Genomic DNA, 19,145 nt, shown 5'->3' with positions numbered 1-19,145 from the left:
CAATTGTGTTAACTGACTCAGAAGCATAAGAACTCAATTTCATATATATGGCTTCTACCATAAAAGAGAAAGGAGACAATGTAACATAGTGGTATCTTTTTTATATTCTTGAGTACTGGCAGGAAACCCTTAATAAAAACAGATAAGTTATAATTCAATGATTTCTATGCTTGTGTAATGTGGACTGTTTCTTGGTGATAACAATTTTATTCAATTATGTCTCCAAGTATCATAACTTCTATTGATGACCATGGATTGGCATAGTTGTTTAAGCCTATAATGAACTAAATGTTAAGCAGAATACAATTTTCCTCTTCATTTACTTTAATTTATTCAAGTTGTAAATGTCATTGCCTTTCATGATTATTAAATAAATCTCACTGTAGGATCAATGGCAATAGCTTAAGAATTAGACTTAAAAGTTGCGTTGCAATTATGACTATTTAGAGATACTATTTCTATTCACCATAGCTTTTTGAAAAAGATTTGGAAACCTAATGAATGGCAGGTAACTCTGATATTAACCTACCAGGCACATAATTAATAACATTAATACAACATTTTCATTCATGTTCAGTTAATTTCATCATTTTCCTATGTATCTATTTAAACAGATGCTTTTATAATTTAGCAAATGTTTTATTTGAGATAATTTTGTCCCTTAGAAACATTAAGTTTTTTGAGTTTTAAAATTTTCATAGTGGTTTTCTTTTCTTTTTGACAAACCAGTCAGCAAAATTCAATAATGATTTTGGCACACTGCTAGGGAAGTATATTTTTAGCAATAATAAGCAAGAATAAAGGGGAAAATACTCATAGAAAGCAATAGAACTCATTCAAAGGATGATTGATTATTTCCACATCTCTTTATATTTAGGAGCTCACTGACAAATTAATGGTATTTCTGTAAGTGTTCATAGATATTCACCATCTCCTTTCCAACAATAATATAATCATGATTTCAGGGTTAGATATTTTAATAATTAAGTGCATTAACATTTTTGCCCTCTATTTTGTAGCCACAAAATAACATGATGAAGGCTTACTGACCAAAATCTGAAAGAAAAAAAAAAGGCAAAAGTAATTTAGCAAAATAAATTTATGTTAATAGTTTGTCTATAATAAATTTACATCCCAACATTTTACTTAGTGAACTTTAAAATTTTATTTCATATCATTTCACTCTTTAGATTAAATACAACTTAGAGATGATATTAGATATCATGCAATTGAATCACTTCGGGTAAATTCTCAACAGGATCAAGTATAGAAATGCTTTATAGTCATAAAATTGGTTGGTTCTTGTCCTTCATTATAGAAGAAGAGGAAAATGACATCACTAGGGAAAAGTTATAGTATGTCCTACTGGCTAATCAGATCAATCTGACCTTGGAATGCTTTACCATAGGTTAGACACAAAAAATCTGTATGAAACCCAGGAATGATTGCTCTAAATTTACATATTGCACATTTCTTTTGGGTTGCTTCAATTCTACCTTGTTCACAGTGCACAGCACCCTCTCTGAGGAGGGCAGGTTATACTGTGCTGTCCTGCATCAGTGTCTTCCATGCTGCACAATCAATTCCAAGGTTTGTTTTTTAGGGTTTTTTTGAAAGGTTGTGGGTTTAAGTGACTTGCCCAAGGTCCTGTAGCTCGGTAATTATTAGGTGTCTGAGACTGGACTTGAATTCAGGCCCTCCTGACTACAAGGTCAAATATCCACTATGCCATCTAGCTGCCCCAATTCCAAGGTTTTTAAGAGGGTCCTTCATAGTGTCCCTGTATTGCTTCTTCTGATCCCTCTGTGAGTGCTTGCCCTATGTGAATAAAATAAAGTATAGAAATGAAGCAAGTTACCTGAGTCATTTGGGCAAAATTGTTTTTTGAACTCATCATCGATATTGTCTCAGTCCTCCAATATACATACATCACTAGATGAATATGAGTGATGGAAATGAATAAAAATTGTCTAATTCATGATGGCATAAGGTAATTCCTGCAGAAAGACATGAAACGTTTAATCAAGGCCGTTATTATTATTATTAATATTAGTATTAGTATTAGTTTTTACAAGGCAATGGGGTTAAGTGGCTTGCGTGAGGCCACACAGCTAGGTAGTTATTGAGTGTCTGAGGTCATATTTGAACTCCAGGTACTCCTGACTCCAGGTCCGGTGCTCTATCCACTGCACCCCCTAGCTGACCCTACAAAGCCATTCTAATAAATGTTGAAAATCATTTATAATGAATGTTTCAATCCAATAACTTAGGCCTTTAGAGACATATTCTTATACAGATTACAAATACTCTAAAAGTTTTCAGTGTTCAGTTAAATAGAAAATCCTTGATTCCATAAACTGAAATGAGCAGAAAGTAAGGAAACATCAATAATATATCATAACAAAACAGATATTTTCATTGTAATTGTTCTTCTTCCATCACCAAACTTTCTATAGAGCAAGTTCCATAAATGTATCATTAAGGCTTAGTTGAACAATCTAACTTTTTTTTTAATTTCTTTTTTGTCCTTCTTTAAAAATACCCATAAGGACCTCTAAGTTTAAGATGTGGTTCTTCCTTTTTCGGTTCTTGTAATGTCAGGACTATTTTGGGGTCATTTTGTTCTCTGTACTCTTCTTAATTTTATTCAATTTGAATATATACAATGAATAATTGATTTGAAATGCTACTAGGAACTAATGCAACAAAAAGACTGCTATTTTTTCTGGAGAGTCACCAAAAGGAACATTATAGAGATATATGCATTTAGAAAGTCAGAAGAGAATTGCTTTCCTCATACCTACATGGAGGAAATATACCCAAATTATTATTTAAAAAATAATTTCTACCATACCAGTGACCTTTTAAGAATAACTCCTACATAAAGAATTGAAACATTTGGGACTTAGTTTCAGAGATGTGAGAAAACTGAAAAACATCTGCAGGCGGTAGAGTGAAACTAACGTAAGTGCTCTTACATTTCATGCTTCTTTTTCTGTTGTATATAGTTCATGCAACATTCTTACGCTATCATTTTCCTTAAGGATCACATATACATGTCAAAACAACTGATATTTTAATAATCCTACCAAAGAAAAGGACTAGAACAATTGTTGGCTAAACAATCCAATTAATTTCATTTTTTTAACTTTTCAAGACATTGTGATTTCATTTAAATTTATATAAATATAGATAAATATTTGAATGTATATATATATATATGAATGTTTATGTCAAATTATCTCCAAATTTTTCTCTCTTTATGAAACTTTATATTCTTGAGTCCTATGGATTAAATAGATCTATCTCTCTCTTTTTTTTAATTCTACCAAGCTTTTGTCTGAACTCCTTACAGGATATTTGATGAAAAGAATCTATACATTTGTAATCCATGGCTATATCTCTTCTCTTTAACTTATTCTGCAGATTGCTTCATCTACTATAGCACTTCTCACAAATTTATTTAGTACTTTATAAAGTAGCAAAGTTTAGATGTATTTTGATATATACACCTCCTAAATTCTTTAGGCTGGGAGAGGAGTTTACAGTTATCTAGGTAATCCATGTACTTAAAACATTTTCTAACTTTGTCATTTGGGAAGAAGAAAGTGATCTACAATAATTTATTAGGCCCTTATTAGCCAAGCATTATTCCAGGGGCAAGGGAATCAAAGGCTAAAGTAAAACATCCTGGCACTCAGGAAGTTTAATTTCAACTGGGACAAACTACATAAAATAAATAAATATATTCAACATATTTATAAAATAAATACAAAATATTTTTAAGAGAAGTTACTAGCCTGCTGTGATGGTCAGGAAATGTTTCATAAAAGTTGGCACCTGAACTGGGTGTTTGAAAGAAAATAGTGATTTAAAGGGAATATAATTCAAGCACACAACATAGCCTATGAAAGATATATTGGAAATAATGTGAGCAGTGGAGGAAAATGCAAGTTGGAGAGTTTGGACGAATGTGAAGGGATATTGGAGAATGTGGAGGTTAATAAAAGATAATAAATCTGAAAAAGTAAGTTCAAAGTGGTGAATAAAGAGATTTTAATCGCAAACAGAGGAATTTGTATTTGATCTTAGAAATAGTAGGGTATCATTAGAAATACTGAGAAGAAAATGACAGAGACAATGAGAATATTGCTTCAAAAACTGTGAGAAAGTTGAACTAGAGAAAGAGTAGACTTGACTCAAAGATACCAGCTTGGAATCTGTTGTAGTGTTTCAAATGATTGGTGATAAAATTTAAGCTAAATGAAAATCTTTTTTAAAAAGTGTAGCCCATGTAAACTTTTAGATATCTTCATTCTGACTTCCTCTATGACTGACATGTTAGATTCTGAGAGTTAAGCTGTATATTCCTCCTCTTTAGAGTTGTAAAATTATCCCTGAGGGACAGTTGTGCAAATATATTTCCCGCAATAGTTCTGGTGTGGGTTTGGACATGAATTCCTGAGAGTCAGGTCGGGTAGACAAACATATCCAAAAAAAAGGTTAGGAATTGAAAATCTATGAACTTTATTTTTGGAAACTCAGAATTTTTATAGCAAAAACTTATCTCAGGAATGACCAGTTAAAGGAGACCCAGTTTTACAAGTTCCTGGGTAAATTTACAATATTTGTTCTTAGAAAAATGCATGCTTCTCTATCAAAGAAAGATTTAACAACCATCGTGGAGCCACAGTTTATCCTATGTCAGGGTTTACTAATGAGCCAACAGATCCATACAATGAGCAACAATTCACACATATCTTTGATGGGAAAAGTCACCAAGTATATGTGAATATCACTCACTGGCACTGGCCCTCTACAGATTCCTCCTTCTTAGGCATGCTGAAGCTGTAGGCGGTGTGTTAGGACATCTGTGTTAGGACATCTATGTTTTGTCTAAGTGACAAAAGCCATTTAATACAAATGGGAATAATATACAATATCAATAATAATGCAAAGATACCAGGAATAAGTTCATAAAATGAAAAGGATGAAATCTACTAACAAAGTTAGTCCATTTCCATTCTATATGCCAATGCAATATCATTAACAATTTTATATAATTGATTCATATCCATAAATATAGAATTATTATGCCATATTCCATTAAATGACCTTTATATTATCACATGAAATAAGTGAAGTGTTATATTTTAAAAGAGTAACACAAAAAGCAGAAAATCTATAAACACATTGCAATTGCTCATGACAGAGGTTTTTAATGCATTAATCAAATGATAAAGATCATAATTAATTCTCTCCTGAGCATCTTCTGATAATTCTAGAATATACTTAGCTTCCAATTTTTTTCTTTTATTCCCTACTTGTAAAGAAATAGTTACTGAAGTAGCTGCTACAATGGCTGCTACAATACACAATGCAACTAACACATCTCTTCTGCCTAATTCTCTTTAATGCTTTTTTCTAAAAACTCATCAGCAGGAGACATATACCAGCCTTCTACCTTGGTGGATATTATAGCAAATTTTGGTTTTCTTATCATGAAAACAACATCATCATCCTTCACTTCCTAATTTATACATGCTCAAATAGTGCAATTGTAACAGTTAACATTATACCTCCATTTTTCTCTGATAATATTGACATCTCTGAAAGATCCTATCATGAAGGCATTATCTTGTCCCATGCATGCAGTTGCAGACAATTTCTTTTCTGCATAAGATATTTTGTCCAACATCTTATTCCATTGTATATACCTTATCTCATCTATAGCTGCCATAGCCTTCCATATCTCTGAATTAGCTAGCCCTATTTCTGGGTATATAATTGGCTTAATATAGCCTGGAATACCCCATGGAACAACTCTATCAGGAGAATTCCCCACCTGTAGCAAAACATAATGATCATAAATTCTTCTATTTGGGGCATGACAGGCAACCAAGGTGGAAAACATTAATTTTTGAAATCCCAAGTATGTAAATTTAAACAAGGAAATTCTGTAGGAAATATCTTTCTTCCTTCAATACTTTCTTCAAATGTAATTCCTGATATTTCTAAGGTCCTAAATATTCCCATGTTATAAATATTTGGATGAGTTGAATGTTTAGTTTTACTTAATTTAACACATGCTTCAACCATACACATTTTACAAAAAAACATATGTGTCACAGTATTTAAACCAGAAAAAAGTATGCCTAAATATTCTTCTCAGCTTCTCTTCTTTGATATCTCCAGTAGGAACTTTGTCATATCCCAAATAATCTGAAGCTTCCCCAATTAATAAAAATTCAGTCATACTCGCTTGACCATAAGTCCAATATTCAAATCCTTTCACAGTCCCCAAATTGTTCATGAGTAATGTAAGCATCATAAATTCTCTCTTAAGTCCATGATGTGTTCTCCTCTCAGCTTTTCCTTTTCAATTTCATACGTATAAGTTATTCATTTTCTGTATTACTTGATTCATCTGGTCTGCATGGTCTGATATTTCTTTCTGGTACCCAGACAGTTTCTCCATCTGTGGACAAAAAAGAAGTATATCCTCGCCCCAAGGTTACAAATGGATCCAGTCATTTTCATTTTTGATGCCTTAGGATCCTTCCCTATTATTAAGCCCTTCTCTTCCTGCATACTCTTAAACAATCTTTCTGTAGGTGTTAATTGTTAATCATACAGTGTTAAAAAGTTCATGGTATATAAGGTGAGATTTACTTCCCTTCCTTGTTTTCCCTTTGTCCCTATATATCCCCCCTTCTTTTGTACTTCCAGCAATCTCTTTAGATCTTTATGTTTTCTTTCTATTAAATTTAGACCAGTGGGGTTATAGGGAATATCTGTAATATGTTTTATATTGTAATATAGGTAGAATTATTTAAATGCCATACAAGTATATCCAGGGCTATAATCTATTTTAATGGATTTCGGTATCCCTGCAATAGCAAAACAATGAAATAAATGATCAAGCACACCTTGTGTATCCTCTGAACCTTGTGCTGTTGCCATTGCACATGAACCAAATGTATCTACAGTAGCATGAATGAAGTTCATTTTTCCAAAAAATGTATAATGAATCAATCCATCTGCCACAATTCATTAGAAACTTGGCTTCTAGGATTCTTGGAATTTGGAGGGATAGGTAAATATGGAATGCATAGTTGACAGGATATTACTATATTCTTTGCTTGCTCTCTGGTGATTTTAAATTCTTTCCTTAATAAAGAGGCATTCTACTGAAAATTTTTTGTGACACTGCCTAGCTTGCTGTTCAACTAAGCTTATAAGAAGTGGAAGGGTTAATTGATCAGTCCTATTATTGCCTTCATATATGGACCCAGACAATTCAGTGTGGGAATGTATATACACTCTCCTCTTTTCAAAAAGAAAATAAGATTCTCTATGAATATATATATATATATATATATATATACATATATATATATATATATATATATATAATTTCAAAAAATCCAATTTAGTTTTATATATATATATATAATTTCAAAAAATTCAGTTTAAAACTTTTACCAATTCCAGGGTTAGGGTCACCAAGTACATATGTGAATATCACTTCCTAGGGCTGGCCCTCTACACAGCTATCTCTAATATAATTCACTTAACCTTCCACTGGTACACTTCCACCTAAATAATATAAATTTAGAATCATTTAGTCAACTATCTATAAGTATTTTTTCTCTCCCTCAGTATTGAAACTTTGTTCATTTCAAATGGTGATTTTTTTTTCCCTTTGGAATGGATAAAAAAGATTATATAGTAATGGGAAACCTTTGTATAGTATTTACAATGTAGGACCCTGGGAAAGTCATTTAAACTTTTTTGACTCATTTTCCTCATCTGTTAAACAAACTGAAGAAGGGAATAACAAACCATTCCAATATCTTCAGAGAAAACCCCAAATGGAGTCACAGAATCAGATACAACTGAAATAAATTAACACATATTTATTATCTCCTAGTTAAGATATCAGCTGTTAAAGTGGGTGATTTCACATATACCCTTTCCTCTATTTATACCAGGATGGTGAGAGAGAAGAATTTCAGAATTCGAGTTATAAATAACTTCAGTAGGTATTTCCTACAAGAAAATCACAATGGTAGAACCTATACTCTTTTTAAAAAGACTGGCTGTGCTCTAAATCATCCAACTTGTTAGGATTCCTTCCAGCTTTCTGAAAACTTTTACCTAATAACTTAGTAAAGCCACCTATATCTTTAGATAGACTTCATACAAAGCATAATATAAGCTATGCATGGATACTTTTGGGTGAAGATATCTGACCTAGTTGTCACTGAATAATGAATAGTTGTTCTTGTCATAAGGTCATTCAACCAATTCTTAATTCAACTAAATGTAATATTGTCAAGTGTAAATATCTCCATCTACATAAGAAGGGTGGAATACCTATTCAAAAATATTGTTGAAATCTAGATAAATGATGTATCTAGTGCTCCCTCATCTATCAATTCAGTTATTCTATTAACAAAGGAAATGAATTTAGTCTGCTGTGGATTGTTTCTAATGAAAACATAGTGACTATAGTTGCTGTGTATTTTTTTTGGGGGGGCGGCTTGTTTGCTTTTTTTTTAGGTGTTGATAAGTCCTTCTAAATTTTTCCTAGAAATTGAAGTCAAGCTCACTGACCAAAAGTTTATAAGCTGTTCATTTCTAACTGTTGAAAATTGGGGAAATGCTGTTATTTTTCAATACAGTAATACATTTTCTATATTCTACAATTTTTGAAAGGTACATAACAATAACTTAGTAAGATTTCTAGTTTCTTTATAAAACGTCTGTACCATGTAACTTAATTCATTAAAAATACCTAGGTACCCTGTTACAATTTCCTTACTTATTCTAGTATCTTCTTATGATATATATTTTTGTTTTATCTTTTTCAGTGTAAAGTATACTCTCTCCAGAAGAAGAAAAAGGAAAATAATTGTAAATTGAGTAGTTAAGTCTCTTTTTAGAAACTGCCAGGCATCATATCCTACCAGCCCTAGCAAAAAATATTAGCCTTTCTTGGTCTTCTTGTTCTTCCATTATGATTAAATTAATAAATTTCCAGGGTCATTTCATTATGAACCTTAAAGTTCCTTGGGAAAAGGGAGAAAAAGGAAATAATATTCAGTTATATTGAGATGAAATGATGAAACAAGAGAAGACAGAGGGAAACTCAAAGGAAATTGCTTGCATTTTCTCAAAAAACAGTGATCCAAGAAGGTCCTCATTAAGACAGGAATGAAGTAGTATGAGAGACTTGAAGTGAAAATGGAAATGGAAAAAAAAACTTTTTAAGTACTTACTATGTACTACTTTTTAAAAATAGTATTTCATTTGATTCTCAAAACCACTATGGGAAATAGATGCTAATATTGCCTCCATTTTATAGCTAAAGAAACCAAAGCAGAAAGAAGTTCATTATAGTCAGTAAGTATCAGATCACATTTGGGTTAAAGTTTTGCTGATTCTAGTTGCAGTGCTGTATCCATTATGCTACCTAGTTACCTTTAAGGAAAAGTGAGACATCAATTGATAAATGGTCAAAGGATAAGAACAGCAGTTTTCAAATGAAGAATTTAAAGCTATACATATATATATATATATATATATTCATATAAAATGCTTCAAATCCTTATTGATTAGAGAAATGGAAATTAAAACAACAATGAGATATCATCTTTTACCACTCCAATTGACCAAGATGAGAAAAACAGAAAATGATTAATTTTGATGATATTGTGGGAGGTTTGGGACATTAATGCATTACTGATGTAATTGTAAAGGGATCCAACTTTTTCTGTAGAACAATATGGAAATTAACCAAAAGAGAAATAAAACTGTTCATGCCTTTTTGGTGCAGAAATTCCAATTCTAGGTCTATATCCAGAATAAATCATAAAATAATGGGGAAAAATCCTGCATGTTCCAAAATATTCATAACAGCTTTTTTTGGTATTGGCAAAGAATTGAAAATTGAGCGGATGCTCATTGAAAATTGAAAATTGTGGAATTGCAAAACAAGTTATGGTACTTGAGTACTATTTAGTACTATTGTTCTATAAGAATTCATACACCATAACAGCAACATGGGGGTGATGATCAATCTTGATAAATTTGCTCATTCCTTAAGGGCCTCAGTCAGGGACAATTTTGGGCTATCTGCAATGGAGAATACCATCTGTATCCAGGGAAAGAATTGCAGAGTTTGAACAAAGAACAAAATCTATTACCTACAATTTAGGGGGGAAAACCATTATCTTATTATATAATTTTACTATCTCTTATACTTGATTTTTCTTACTTAAGTATATGATTTCTCTTTCATCACATTCAACTGAGATCAATGTATACCATGGAAACAATTTAAAGATTAACAGAATGCCTTCTTTGGGGGGGGGTAGAAGGAAGCAAGAATGGGGGAAAATTGTAAATTCAAAATAAATAAAATATTTCTAAAAAAAAGAAAAAATAAATCACAAATGGTCAGACTCTGAAGAAGCATTGAGTGACTTACAGGATGTGATGAGTGAAGGGAGCAGAACCAACAGAACAGTATTGTGAGATGATCAACCTTGATGGAAGCAGTTCCTCTTAGCATTTCAGAGAAATAAGACAACCATATTAGAGCAGCTATGGAAATGTGATTCCCATCCAGAGGAAGAAAAACAAAAAACAATACAAACAAAACACCCTTTCAGAATTTGATAGATACTTTATAAAAATTATCTCTTATGTATCTCTGTTGCTTAATTCTAATTTTACCAAAAATGACAAAAGACTAATTTAAAAACTTGTTTATAAAAAACCATGCATGTACAGCGCCAACCTGATTGTTTGTCACTGAGGGTAAGGTGTAGAAAGAGATGGTGGAAGGAAATTTTATAACTTAAAAATATACATGTACACTGTGGATGTAAATAAAGAAATAAATAAATTTCAAAAATTTGTTTAGAGCAAAAAAATGTGAGAAATCAAGAAACGATAAAACAAAACAATAAGAATGAAAAAAGTAGAAGAAAATGTGAAATATCTCACTGGAAAAATAACTGCCCTGAAAAGAGATCCAAGAGAGATAATTTTAAACTTTATTGGGCTACTTGAAATTCATGACCAGGAAGAAAGCCTAGACTTCATTTTCTTTTTTTAGGTTTTTTTGCAGGGCAATAGGGTTTAGTAGCTTGCCCAAGGCCACACAGCTAGGTAATTATTAAGTGTCTGAGGGCAGATTTAAACTCAGGTACTTGTGACTCCAAGGCTGGTGCTCTATCCACTGTACAACCCAGCCACCCTAGACTTTATTTTTTAAGAAGTAATCCAGGTGAAACCAAGACAACAGCATGGAGCAGAAATTCCTAGCAACTCTTCCCCCCTCACCCCCCAAAAAACTCCAAATGCTCTAAAATTATAACTCTAACCAAATTCTAAAGCTGCAGAGAACACAGAAAGATTGAGTGAAACAATTTTCCAGCCCAAGACAAGTTGATAGATCTGTGGAGGTCTATTTCACCAGGAACAAGATTGGAAAGAATCACAGAGCAGCCCAGGCTGCAGCCACACTGTACCCCAGCAAATCAGCTCTAGTCTCCTGAGAACAGCCTGTGTGGTGCCTGGGAACTAGTGGTTCCTGGGTCCGTGGCAGTAGAAGCAGGTTCGAGATCTCTTGTTCCAGGAATCACCAGGGACAGCTTGAAGGATTGATAGAACTTTTCCTCATCAAAATAAGCACAGAGCCCAGGCCAGCATAGCTATGAAGAAGCAACATAAATGTTTACAGGAAATTTTATTGTTTTTTGGTAAATGGAAAACAGAGTTTATGATGAGAGTCATGAGATGCGCAAGTCTTCAGTAGAAGATGTCTTGGTGATGAGATTTCTAATTCTTGAGATGTCCACATGAAGGGATCGTGTCTTAGGAGCTCTCTAATAAAAACTCATAAACTAAGGACTCTAACTAAACTAACTAAACTTTCGAGAGACAGAACCCACAAAGGGACCCAGTGAGGCAGTTCTCCTACTCAAGGTAACCTGGAAAAGAGCAGAAAGGCTCTGCTCCCCGGGGTCGGAGGGGCGGCCTGCCAGAGGGGTGGCCTGCCAGAGTGAAAGAACTTCAGCCTCCTTGGGCCTTGGCTCACAGCAGCGGGGTAGTCTCCTGAGCTGCACCCCAGGGAGTACCAGCACAAAGTGGGGGAACAGCGGGGGACCTCTGCCAGAGCAAGCACGTGGAGCACAGCCCTCAGAGCACACAGCCAGCAGCTTGGTCTTTCCACAGCCTAGACCTGGAAAAAGAAGCAGGCAGAGCCAATAAGCAGGAGCCCCCAGGACATGAGCCCATTGAGCTGAGGGAGGGGAGTGAAGAGAGACTGCTGAGCTCTTTCCTCTGCCCCAGGAACAGGACTCTGGAGCTCTGAACACATTCAGATCCTGATTGCAGTCTAGGTCCCCCCATAGAACAGCAGGGACCCCCCACCTCAGCCCCGTGGCAGAGGGGGGGCGCTTATGTTCATTCACAGACCAGGAGGGAGGACAGAACCTCACACACTGAGACCCTTGTGGGAGTGTCCCAAAAGCTCAAGAAACACCCCAAACCAGGCCCAAGCTGGGAAAATGAGCCAGCAGAGAAACAAAAAGAAGACTATTGAGAAATATTTTGCAAATGAGCCCAAGAAGGACCAAAATACTCAGTCTGAAGATGAGGAAGCACAAGCTCCTGCATCTAAAGACTCCAAGAAAAACAGAAATTGGGCTCAGGCTATGATAGAGCTCAAAAAAGACTTTGAAAATCAAATGAGGGAGTTGGAAGAAAAACTGGGAAAAGAAAGGAGAGAGATGCAGGAAAAACATGAAAATGAAGTCAGCAGCTTAGTCAAGGAAATCCAAAAAAATACTGAAGAAAATAGCATGCTGAAAAACAGCTTAGGTCAAATGGATAAAAGTTCAAAAAAGTTATTGAGGAGAAGAATGCTTTAAAAAGAAAAATTGGCCAGATGGAAAAACAGATCAGAAAACTCTCTGAGGAGAACAAATCCTTCAGACAAAGAATAGAATTCAGGGAGATTGATGAATTTACCAGAAATCAGGAATCAATACTTCAAAACCAAAAAAATGAAAAAAACAACTGATATGGAAAACAAATTTAGGACAGATAATTTGAAAAGTATTGGAATACCTGAAAGTCATGATCAGGAAAAGAACCTTGACATCATTTTCAAAGAATTACTACAGGAAAATTGCCCTGATATTCTAGAGGCAGAGGGCAAGATAGAAATTTAGAGAATCCACCGATCCCCCCAAAAAAGAGATACCAAAAAAACAACCCCCAGGAATGTTATAGCCAAGTTCCAGAACTCCCAAGCCAAAGAGAAAATATTACAAGCAGCCAGAAGGACACAGTTCAAATACCGTGGAGCTGCAGTCAGGATCACACAGGATTTAGCAGCAACTACATTGGAAGATTGTAGGGCTTGGAATATAATATACTGGAAAGCAAAAGAGCTTAGAATGCAGCCAAGAATGAACTACCCAGAAAGGTGGAATGTCCTCTTCCAGGGAAAAAAGACTGACTTTCAATGAACCAGGGTAAGTTCAAAGGTTCCTTTTGGAATGGCCAAAGCTGAACAGAAGGTTTGATCTTCAGATACAGGACTCAGGTGAAGCATGGAAATTGGAGGAGAGGGGGGAAATATGAGGGACTTAAAGAGGAGGAACTGCATGTATAGAAAAATGATACTGATAATATTCATATGAATCATCTCCGTTATTAGAGCAGGTAGAGGGAGCTTTTATAGTTGAAGCACAGGAGAAAGCTGAATTCGAAGATAAAATATGGTTTAAAAATGGAGTCAATAGGGAAAAAAAGGGAAATGTAATGGGAGAAAGAAAAAGGAGAGGGGGGAATAGTCCAAGATATTTCACATAATAAGATTTTTTTTTATTACAATGAGCTATTGCAATGATATGGAAGGGGGAGGCAAGGGGGAATGAGGGAACCTTTGCTCTCATCAGAGATAGCTAGGAGAGGAAACAGCAAATATGCTCAATGGAGTATAGACAACTGGAGTATGAAGGAGCGGGGAGCAGGGGGAAAGAGTGGGGATGTGAATAAAGGAGGAGAGGATGGACCATGGGGGGCAGTGGTCAGATATAACACATTTTCTTTTTCACTTCTTGCAAGGGGCTGGGATTGGATGGCCTGCCCAGGACCATAGGGCCAGGTGGATTCTGGGCCTAAGGCGTGGTATGGGGGCTCAGGGCTTCTTGGCCCCAGGACCAGGGATCTGTCTACTGTGCCACTCAGCGACCCTACAGCAGAGTCAGAGTGAAAGGAGAGAGAAAATATAGTACATGGTAGTGGAGAAATAAGAAAGGAGGGTGTTGCGATCAGCAATGGCAACGTTGGAAAAATATGGAAGTAAGTTTTGTGATGGACTTATCATAAAGAATGTGATCCACTCACGCCAGAGTTGATGGTGTTGGAACAAAGACTGAAGCACATTTTTTGTTATTATTATTTGGGGGAGGGTGCAGGGCAAGTGGAGCTGGGTGGCCTGCCAGGGGCCACATAGCAGGGTGATCTTTGGGTGTCTGGGGCCGGATTTGGACCCAGGTGCTCCTGGCTCAAGGGCTCTGTCTGCCACCCAGCCACCCCTACTATTATTACTATTTTGTTTTATTTTGGGTCTTTTTTTCCTTCCTTTTGGTTTTTGCAGGGCAGTGGGGATGGGGTGGCTTCCATGTCACATGGATGGGTGATTATTGGGTTTACGAGGCTGGATATGGACTCGGGTGCTCGTGGCTCCAGGGCTGGTGCTTAGTCCATTGAGCCACCTGGCCATCCCTACAATTATTACTATTATTTTTTAATTTTAATTTTTTTCTCTCCCCTTTACTTTTTCGCCCAAGCAAGTCTATCTATATTCATGGGGGGAGGGGTATTTTGTTTACTTGTAAACAACTATATTTTATTAATGTAAAAAAAACATTTGTACAAAATGAGAATAAAAAACAAAGAAAAAAGAAAAAAAAAGATTTCTAATTCTTCAAGGTTCATAAATGTGGCATCATAGGCACTGAAGATGGTGGCATGGAATTTTCATGCAAGTAGCAACCTCATTGTCATGACCTTATTTTTCACTTCTTTTGGTAGACATGGAAGCTTCTTGACTAAATTAGTTTTGATTATAAAACTTACTCCAGCTTTGAAATACTTCTCTTCACTCAGACCAATCCAGAAAAATGTTTATCCAGCTCCAGTTTCAAATTGCTGGCTTTCATTTGCTAGCCTTATTTCACTCATGAATGTTATTTGGATATGTTTATTGCTGATTTCTGTTCTAAGAAGAGATGTTCATCTTTCAGTTATTTTGGATCTTTTGATGTCTTTGAGTGTGTGCACATTCCACATTCCAATGGTCAGTGGAATCTTCTTTGAAGATGTTTTATAGATTTTTTTTTTGGTGTGTCTTGACTGAGGGGAATCTCTGCCTGCCATGGTAATCAGGTCAGATGAAGTAAACAGACAATTTTTAGGGCACATTTTCTAGCTCTTCCCTCACTCAGGAGGTAAGTAATGTGATCCCTAAAACAACTACTTCGTCTTACTGGGGGCTGCGATTTACCACTATTGCTTCAGTTTAGGAAATGACTTCATGACCTCAGCCACCTGTGTGCAAGGTTGTGACTACAGGTCCCAGTGTATACACCCCTGCTGCTTCATCACTTGCCTCTCACCACAGGACTTTTAGGAAATATTAAATTGGTATAGGTGATGTCTTTTGATTAGTACATAAAGTGGATTCAATTGAAGCAGAGTTGCATGAAAGCTTCACCCTCTCTCTTCCAGAGTTATGATCCAGTAGCAAGACAGAGTTAAGACAGCTAATGATAACTCTAAATGCATGGTGTATTTGATGTAAAACCAATCTCCAACTGCTCTATAGCATCTACTTCTGCTGCCTTCATGGACATTGGAATGAAGTGTTCTCATTCTCCCATTCCATCAGTAGAGTACTTTTAATCCTTGTGTTAGATATCCCTACTAACTCATAGAAGACTTTGAGACTCTTTTGGTTACCTTTAACCTTGCTTATTCTATCTGCTCAAACAATTTACTGATATTTGGCCACTGTGCATGCTAAAGTTTGTTAGAATCTCAAGTGAGAGTTACATGGAAAGCAGTCCTGAAAATGGCTTTGTAGCTCTCAGATAGAGATAATTCTCTTCCTTGAACACACCCTACCCCAAAATAAATAGGCACATTGAAAGAAACTATATACCTAGAGCATACTCTGAAGATTAACATAGCTAGGAGACATGATCTTTTTACAAATCATTGACAGGGCATCTCAATTATTTCAATCTTACAGTACTGTCACTATCACTGGTAATATTAACTTGCTTACTTCTGCTACTGTCTTTTTATTTCATCATGTCAGTTGGCTATCACCACTAGGTATGTGATTATTGATATCTCTGCTAAGGTTTTCTGGGATTCAACATCTCAAGTTCATTTTCTAGGCCCTTAAACTCCATCTATAAAGACATTAGACTAAATTAGAAAGAGTTTTGTGTTTAATGAGAATAGTCTAAAATGTCTTTGGTTTACAGACAAGATTTCAAGCTTCTTTATCTAGTTAATGACAGCCAGCAACATCAAACCAGAGAGACTTTATTCTTTTGACTGCTAGTGTTTGGTGCTAATTTGGAGTCTATAGTCTCATATAACTCTGATTCAGGATTACAAAATTCTTTAAATTTTTCATTTAACCTCTGCTGAGATACTTAAGCCCATTTTAAAAAGGGGTCAAGAATGCTTTAGAGGACTTCCTGGGCAGAGCCAAGATGGCAACTTGAAGGAAACATGTTCCCAGAGCCTTTCCCTACCCAAAATAAATGAAACCTCTATTTTGACATTCACACCAAGAAAAAGGGAGGATTAAAATAAGTGTTCAGCTGTATACATCATAGAGGATCTACTGTGAAGGTCTTTCTCTTTAGGGAAAAAGGGAAAGTAAAATCCAGGAGGTAAAAGAACTGGGAAAGCCAGCAGGTGGCTTTTAGTCACAATGCAATTCATGTCCTGACAGTTTAATAATAACAGAGGGCCTGGCTGCTAGATAGCAAGTCATCATGGAGGATTACAAACTTAACAAGATCTGAACCTTGAAAACACCAGCGCAAAAGACAGGACTGGGTTGCTATGAAACCTCTGTTAAGTCAGAACCTGAACACAAAGGAGGAAAAGAAAAATCTCTGCAAAGCAAGACCTGGACTACATAGGCAAAATCTTGGTAAAAAACAAGCCAGTGATCACTCACCCCAACCAACCCCAGCAAAATAAAAGCTTAGATCTATATTCCATATACCCCAGGAGCAGAACTAAAACAGCAAGGATGAAAAAAAAAAGCCAAAAGAGCCCTAATTATAGAAAACTACTTTACTGGCAAAGATGACCGCAATGACATGTCTGAAGAAGAAAGCAGTGAAAAATTGCTGACAGGGGAAGTATCAAAGAAGTCTATACATTGAACTCAAATACAAAAGCTCATTGAAGAGCTTATAAAAGAATTTAAAAAACAAAGAAATAAGGAAGAAGAAAAATGGAAAAAAGAAAAGAAAGTCATGCTACAAAAAATTGTGAAAAGTTGACTAAAGAATTAAACTCCTTTAAAAGCAAATATAACCAACTGGAAAAGGAAGCAAAGAAGCTAATTGAAAAAAAAATAAAATCCTGAAAATTAGACTTGAACAATTAGAAACTAATGAATTTACCAGATTACAAGATCTCATCAAACAAAATAAAAGCCTGCCAAAATTGAAGAAAATGTATAGTTCATTCTATGGAAAACAAATGACCTGGAAAATAGATCCAGAAATACAATCCACAAATCATCTGACTACCAGAAGGCATGGAACAACAAAAGAATCTGGAAAACATCATGAATTAAATTATAAGTAAAACTGCTCAAATATACCAGAAAAAGATAACAATATAACCACTGAAAGAATCCACAGAACCCCTGTAGAAAGAGTCCCCAGGATAAAAACTCTAAGGGCTTTAATATTCAAATTACAAAATCCTCAAATAAAGAAGAGAATATTTCAAACATCAAAAAGAACACAATTTAAAAAGAAAGGGAACACAATCAGGGTAACACAGGACCTTTCAGCCTCAACATTGAAGGATCAGAAGAACTGGAATAACATTTCAAAAAGCTAAAGACCTGGCATTACAACCCATAATTTACTGCCCTGTAAACTACAGCATATACTGTCAGGGGAAAAGGTGTATATTCAATGAAATAGAGGACTTCCAGAATTTCTGGAACTGAAATTCCAAGAACTGAACAGAGAATTCAACCACCCAAGACAGGACTGAAGAGTTGCATTAAAAAAAGGTTAATGAACAGAGGACTGAAAAAACCAAAACATTTAAACTAATTTTGATCAATTATCAAATTGTATACAACACTAAAAGGGAAGATATAACACTTCTATCTCTTTCTTTTCTTTGTCACTTTTGATATACAACTTAATCACTTAATGGATTGTTGGTGGAAGATTATCACCTAGGGTGAGAGGACTTGTCTGCTCATTCACCTTTGGTATTCACTTTAAGTTCTCTCTTGTGGTTCCAAGAAGCTATAACATTCACAGTAGTGACATTCCAGTAAAACCATCTCAACCAATCAAGATTGAGGATAACTGATAGACCTCAAACTCACTGGTTAGTTAGGTGGATGGCTATCAAAAGCATGGAATGACTTTTCCTGATATAACAAACAGATAAAAATTTGTTCAAATAGCCATGAAGGCAGCTGGAGCAGGTGTTGTTGGGAGTTCAGAACTTGATCAGACAATGAAGATACCATGTTTGTTTACTGAATAGCCAGTCATTTTGATTGCTTTCCTGCCATTCAACTTTGTTGGCTCAGGAAAAATGAAACTGAAGGCTTTTTCAACTCTACCTCACTTTAAACCAATTCATGTTAAAAGTCCAGACATCACCAGTGATATAATTAATTTTCATTGAAAATGAAGGATTGAACAAGAACAATTGCTTAATCTACTTCACCTTCTTAATTATTTTGCATTTAATTAATGACAACTTTGCCTCTGTCTTTTCCCTATTGTAAATTTGTATTTTCCTTTAAAGCCAACATAACCTTT

Source organism: Macrotis lagotis, chromosome 7 (genome assembly GCF_037893015.1).
Source record: "Macrotis lagotis isolate mMagLag1 chromosome 7, bilby.v1.9.chrom.fasta, whole genome shotgun sequence".
Lineage (NCBI taxonomy): Eukaryota > Metazoa > Chordata > Mammalia > Peramelemorphia > Peramelidae > Macrotis > Macrotis lagotis.
The sequence above is the reverse complement of the archived record's forward strand: the minus strand, read 5'-3'. Positions refer to the sequence as shown.